General features: G+C 40.9%; 1 long non-coding RNA gene and 1 pseudogene across 1 annotated transcript; one reads left to right on the plus strand and one right to left on the minus strand.

Moving 5' to 3' along the window:
- Positions 1 to 231: 231 nt before the first annotated feature.
- On the plus strand, positions 232 to 3,897 carry LOC146525040 (uncharacterized; annotated as a pseudogene).
- An 813-nt stretch (positions 3,898 to 4,710) lies between these two features.
- On the minus strand, positions 4,711 to 5,969 carry LOC146525041 (uncharacterized). The gene is made up of 2 exons (XR_014874719.1): positions 5,570 to 5,969; positions 4,711 to 5,266 (listed from the first exon to the last, which is right to left on the minus strand). It is a non-coding gene; the product is annotated as an uncharacterized LOC146525041 (long non-coding RNA).
- Between the last annotated feature and the right edge of the window lie 1,073 nt (positions 5,970 to 7,042).

Below are 7,042 nucleotides of genomic sequence, written 5' to 3' on the forward strand. Positions count from 1 at the left end.
TCGGAAGCGCGGACCTTCAGTAACAGTAATAAATCACAGCAATAGTACATTCATGTAGTTGTAAACAGCATGATAATATATTAAGTAATCCAAAGTATTCAGAATACGTTACTCTCATTGAGCAACATAACGGAATACGTTACAGAATACATTTCGGGGCATGTATTCTGTATTGGAATACATTTTAAAAGTAACCTTCCCAACACTGAGTATGAGCAAACAGCACATAAGATGGCGGATTACAGGAACCACCTGAGATTCAGCCTCAGATACAGACAAAACAGGATTGAGCCTAAAAGTCTGCAAATGAGCTCTTCAGTTAAAGGCTTCCGGGCAACAAAAATCCTCCAGAAGGCACAGTACCAGCTGCTTAATGAATGGGTTGGGCAAACTAATTTTACCATCTACATGTTAAAACCTCAAGAAAAGTGGATCCGACAGAGACTTACCATGCTTCTAGATGAGAATGGGTGTTTGACTTCACGGAGAAGGCTCATCTAGCACAGCGCAAGAAGTCTAAGACCAGACAACAAAGGAAGTTTGACCGACATACAACTTGTTGTACGTCGGAAACCACAGCAAAATACGGAGAGTATCCTAAGCAGCCAGACGAGAGAAGGATGCGACACCAAGGATGTGGACAAGTGGGTGAAGAATTTGTCTGACAGACAACTCACCCAAACAGAGAAAAACATCCTTGCTAAAGGGTTGAATTTTGCTGTCACGCTGAGACAAATCCCACTAGTGGAACTGATCACAGCCATAGAAACAGCAATTCGTAACAACAATATTGCAGGAGTGGAAGCAGAGCAACTACGGACGAAGGTTTCGGCCTGTCTCAGCAATGCAAAGCCCCCAGCATCCAACATCACCATGGAGGAGAGGAAGGCACTCACATCACTTAGTAATGACAACATTATCATCCTTCCGGCAGACAAGGGTAGGTGCACAGTTTTGCTAAACAAGAAAGACTATCGTGAGAAAATCGTGTCACTCAGTGATGAAAGTACTTATGAGCCCCTGAAACAAGACCCAGGAAGTGTTTACAGGAAGAGGGTGATAGACTGTCTGAAGAAGTTAGAACAAGACAATGTTATTGACCGGCCTCATAGCACAGGCTATACCCAGGGGACTCTACACCAAGTCTGTATGGTTCACCGAAGATACATAAACAGGGTGCACCGTTAAGACCAATTATCTGTATGATCAACTCGGTCATCTATAACATCTCCAAGTTTCTGGCTTCGATCCTCAACCCGCTGGTGGGCAGCTCTGAACACCACATCCAGAACACCTTGGAATTTGTTGAGAAGGTGAGAGATGTCATTATGGACGCAGATGAAACCATGGTCTCATACGATGTTACATCTCTCTTCACTTGCATCCCAGTCACGGAAGCGTTGGAGGTAGTTCGTAAGAGATTACAGGATGACACCATCCTCAGCAGCAGGACCACTCTCAGCATTGACCAAGTGTGTTTGCTTTTGGAGCTGTGTCTTCATTCCACCTACTTCACATACAAGGGTCAGTTCTATAAGCAGAAACATAGGTGTGCCATGGGCTCCCCAGTTTCACCCATCGTGGCCAATTTGTACATGGAAGAAGTGGAAAAGAGGGCTTTGTTATCCTACCCTGGAACACCACCAAGCCATTGGTTCAGATATGTGGATGACACCTGGGTGAAAATCAATTCTCAGGATGTACCACAATTCACGGATCACATTAACTCGGTGGACCAACACATCAAATTCACCAGAGAGGATATGAAAAGTGGCAGGTTAGCCTTCTTAGACTGTGAGATTTCCATCAGTAATGGGGGACATCTAAAAGCTGATCTGTACCAGAAACCTACACATACGGATCAGTATTTAAGGTTTGACTCTCATCATCCACTGGAGCATAAACTGCGTGTCATCAGGATGCTCCAACACAGAGCAAACACCATCCCCACAGACAGAGCGGCCAGGGAAGCAGAAGAACATAAAATTAAGAAGGCCCTGAGTGAATGTGGTTAACCCAGCTAAAGCTGGGAATGCGCCAAAAGAGAGCTCCAGCCAAACCAGGAGAGAAGGACAACCGCTGCCTAAGCGAAAACCTGTAGTGATCCTGTATGTGTCAGGAGTATCGGAACAGTTGAGATGCATTTTTTCTAAACACTGTCTCTCTCTGGCTTTCAACCCCCAAAACATGCTGCGCCAAAAATTCGTCCACCCCAAGGATCGGGTGTTTGTGTACCCTGTTTGTGTTGGGTCTGACAGTGATGAAACGTTTCTCCCACTGAAAATGCTACGTCCAGATGAACAGAATCAACTTTTGGAGATAAACAGAATTAGAATTTTCTGGTGTTTATTTCATGGTTCAAGCTTTAAATTTTTAAAGGCTTTTTAAGTTTTTTTAAAAATAAAATATATCCAAATGGTCAGTATCCAAACCGATGCCAATACTGCCAAAATGTTCAACTTCTTTTAGTAAGACTTTTCCTACTTCCCTTGTGCTGTATCTGTTGCCACATTGTGGTGTGAGCTTATGTTTGCAGTGTTTACCTTCTCTTTCTTAATGTGAAACTGATAAGTTTCATTTGTTTGTGTTTTGACTACTTGCATGTGTTTTCTCATGCTGCAAACCACTGAACTCCCTCTGCCGAAATATTAGCAAAAAAGCCTCAAAATGTATAGACAGCACACTGTCAGACTATTTTTCTCAGTAGGATTTATTTAAGCCCTGAGGTGCATTGGTCTGTCAGGTTTACATTGCCCCCTATAACTGTCCTATACCTGCTAGGAAAGGCATTGGGATGCCCATGACACTGAACTGGATAAGCAGTTTTAAAAAAATTAATGAATGGGTAAATCAATTCACGAAAATCTTCTTACACTGATTGTTTTTCTCTTTAAAGGGTAAGTAGCTATGATTGTGGACAATATATCTTCTTAAACTGTGATGAATCCAAATATATTCCAGAGTCAAAGATGTGGAATGATGCCGAGGCATACTGTGAGACAAACAATCAATGGTTTTCCAGTGTGGATTGGACTGTACAGAGAAGGTAAAGAGTTACACGTCAGCAAGATTTCACACTTTATAGATAATTGCAACTTACTGTGAAGTGTGGAATAACAATTTTACTAGCAAATAGCACTAATACTACCAAATCTGCTGTGTAACCATATGTGGCTTAGTACATGCTGGTCAATTTTACAGCTTTATAACAAGAAACTCTGAACACAAAGTTGCAAAATTGATACTATGAATTTCTAGTACTGACAGTACTATAGTACTGTACAGTAACTAGTGCTACAGTTGAATAGTAACTACTGTAAAACTATAAATTTCACCTGGTACCTCCATTTATAATAAAAAGCTTTAAAGGCAGCCTGTTTAGAAAAGTCACCCAGTGCAATTTTTCTGTAGTTTAAATTAGAGCTATGACTCAACTAATTTTGCTTAATATTAAAATATTTATAATGTGTCTTTCTTTCTTGCTTCTCTCTCTAGTTCATCAAATTTTTTTGACATAACGTTTAGTTGATTTGTAGTTATCTTTGTTGCTGAAATTTCACCACCTATTCTGCAGGGCAAACAGGTGTGTCAAATTATACAAACTGGGCAGACCATGAGCCAGTGAAGAATGGTGACTGTATCTCCATCTCCTCCGCCAGTAAAAATATGACTATCCAAAACTCTGTTGATCTTTTTCCCTGCACCTGCTATAGGGACAAGATGGTCCTGGTAAAGGAGAATAAGACCAGGGAGGAGGCGTTGGAACACTGCAGAGCCCTCAGTTCCCCCACCCAGCCTGAGCTCATTTATGAATTGGTAAGTGTGCAGCCTGAAGACTACAATGATGTGAGGAACAAGGTGATGGAGGCTGACACTGAGGAGGTGGGTTCAACATGAATAATACATCTATTAAATGTTTTCTTAATATTTGTTTTTGTATGTAATTTCTGTCAAAAGGAAAGGATCAGGCTGCACTAATGGTTGAGGAAATTCTGCAACACATAAGCCCAAATGGCAATTGTTACTATAATCTTACTATTATATGTCCTCAATGCTACAATAAGTTCCCACCAATTGAGCATTGCGTAGCACATCCGACATACTGCGTGGCGCATCCGACATACTGTTTTACTTTTGTCCATGACACGCTTTCCTTCAGGGTCATGCTTCACATGAAAACCAAAATAGTTCCAAATGCCAGATCTGAATTAGGGTGGGGGAGGTTCAATTTGCCATGTAGCAAGGAGAGCTTAACTTCTGTCTCGCTGGCTTGCCCTGCGCTCAGTGAATCTGCGTTCGACTACTCCGCCTAGGCTGCACTGTCGAGCGCAGATCCACTGAGCACTCAACACAGACAGCATCGTCAGAAGGAAAGTTGATAATGTAACACTTCTGGAGTCGTTACAGTATACTAGGACCAGTTAGGTTCGACTACTAGAGTAGTAATGAGTGTAGCATGTAATAAAGACCACAGACCAGAAAATACGTTTAAATTGCCGGCTTGTTATTTTGTGAAGACAGAGAATAGATAGTTAACACACATCACATAAAACATTCAACATCACACATTTAAGGAAAATAAGATATTTTCTTTCCCCTTTTTGTTCAGTATGTTCTGTTAGTTTATCCTATTTATCTCAAAACCTTTTATTTGGCTTTAGAAGGATGTTATTTTCAACCTAGGTTATTGTCTTATTTATTTCAAGTTCTAAGTTCAAGTTTATCCTTTGATCTATTTGCATTAACACTGTGTTATTTTAAATCAAGTTCAGTTCTTTAGGCCCAAGATTTAATTTAATCTTGGTCTAGGTTCACCTTTCAATCTCAACCAGTTCTTATTTTGTTTTAACCCAACAAACTTATTTACATTTCCATTAACACCATTAGAGCATTAAAATGTAAGGTTGACCAAAATAATTTACAAAAACATGTAAAAACTAAAAACAATTCAGCAAAAGGCTGAATAATCCCCTTAAACAAACAAATAAACAAAAGAAAGTTGTCTCTGTGTCCTTTAACTATTAATCCTGGAATTACTCCGAATGATTATCCAGTGCTTTGAAAGTCCGCTGTTCTTTTGCAGAGGTGTATGGATTAATCCTACCAGTTTTTTCAGCGAAAGAGCTCAACGTCCAGCAGGGGGCGTTTTCCCTTTTCCTGCTCGGTACAGTTCAATGGGTCCGTGGGTGGCTCGCCATCTTGTTTCTCGCTCAGCGGATCAAACTCCGATTCTAGCTCGGCATTTCCCGATCCAAACCTTAATGGCCTACCATAACAACAAAATAAAGTGCATAAACATTCGAAAATAACACAAGGGTAACTCTTAAATAACAGTAAAAGTCCATCTTTCCAGCTTATTTAGCCGTGAATGAGGTGACGCCAAAATGGCGCGCTGAAACACTGTCAAAGGCCTTTGAAGTACAGCCTGTGTGTCGGTTAAGCACGAATCCACCGTTTTTAACATAAAACAACATAAATCTGCTACCTTGGCTCTCCGTTTGCATGAAATGAGCAATATAATACAACAAAACATTTCTTGCATGAAATAAAATACAATTTCTGAACTCACCAAGTCCCGTTCGGTTATGTTCACGTCACCGAGGCAAGGACAGGTCGGAAAAACAAAAAATATATTCTCCAGAGTACAAAAATGGCTTTATGTAGATTTCTGGCTCGTTTTTAATATTTTTTCACTCGTTTAGGCAGCAGCTCCGCAAGGACTGTCTGCATTTCTCCCTCTCTCTAGCATCAAAAAGAATGAACAACCCGATTGGGTGTGGCTATCACAGGAGTCACGCTGCAGCGTGCCCTTTCACAATAAGAGTCTCAACACATATTTTAGCCATTTTACCTGAATTAACATAAAACACCATGAATTAGCAAGGTTTTTAACCTTTTAACATGTTTTTAAACACAAATGAAATCCTATACCATGAATTATATCATTGCTGATGTTTTTAATGAATTTTCTTAACTATCTATTTATTTATCACCTGTGATATATTTCTTATGACTGTTTTTACTAACAGGCTTTTATTTATTGGCAGTTATGTTAACCAGGGTTACAATAACATAAATTAAAAATTTTGTATTGTTCGATACATATGCGTACCGAACCGAAAGTACTGTATCGAATGGTTCAATATTGATACGAGTATTGTTGCACCCCAACAATACTTGCACCCCAATAATTTAGACTGAAATTTAACTTTCAGTCTAAATTATTCAGGCAAGTAGCTATAAGCCTAAATATCAAAGAGGTTGTGTCCTCTACCTATCACCCAGAATCCCAAGGAGCTTTAGAGTGGTAGCATGAAACCTTAAAAGCCATGCTCCGCAAGTATTGCTTAGAGGCCAAAGTGGATTGGGATGAAGGGATTCCCTTTGTGTTGTTTGCTGCTCGCAAAGCCGTCCAAGAGTCACTCGGGTTCAGTCCCTCTGAACTAGTGTTTGGCCACATGCCTCGTGGCCCACTTAAAGCAATAAAAGGAAATTTTGATCCAGAAAGGGAGCCCTAGAATGGGAGTGACAAAGTATGTGCAAGATTTCCATGAGCGTTTGAATCAGGCTAATGCTCTGGCTAAGCAGCACCTCGCTGTTTCACAAGGAAGAATGAATGAATGAATGAATGAATGAAAGCTTTATTCGCCACATGCAGGTTGCCCTGCAGTGAAATGGGACCCCCCCCCCCCCCCCCCCCGACCTTACACACACAACACAGACATTACATGGGGATACAAGTCGGAGATCGGTAGCGTTACAGAAAAACACTGAAATATACACTACAGTGGGAAAGTACAAGAGGATAAAAGAGACCTCTACTCATGCTGTGCTTCTGTGGTAGGACAGCATGAGAACAGGAAACAAAAAAACTCCTCTGCACAAAAAGCACATAAATGTCCACAGCACAACTTTGTGAAAGACATGACAAGCCACAGGATTGGGTGGGGGGTGAGGAGTAATCCTGCACAGCGCTACCATTCCAGCGTGGCACACAGACCTGCTGTGTTCCCCCGCAGGAAACAAGCATCGAAGGCGTTTG

The sequence above is a fragment of the Neolamprologus multifasciatus genome, chromosome 1 (genome assembly GCF_963576455.1).
Source record: "Neolamprologus multifasciatus chromosome 1, fNeoMul1.2, whole genome shotgun sequence".
In the NCBI taxonomy this organism is placed as follows: Eukaryota; Metazoa; Chordata; class Actinopteri; order Cichliformes; family Cichlidae; genus Neolamprologus; species Neolamprologus multifasciatus.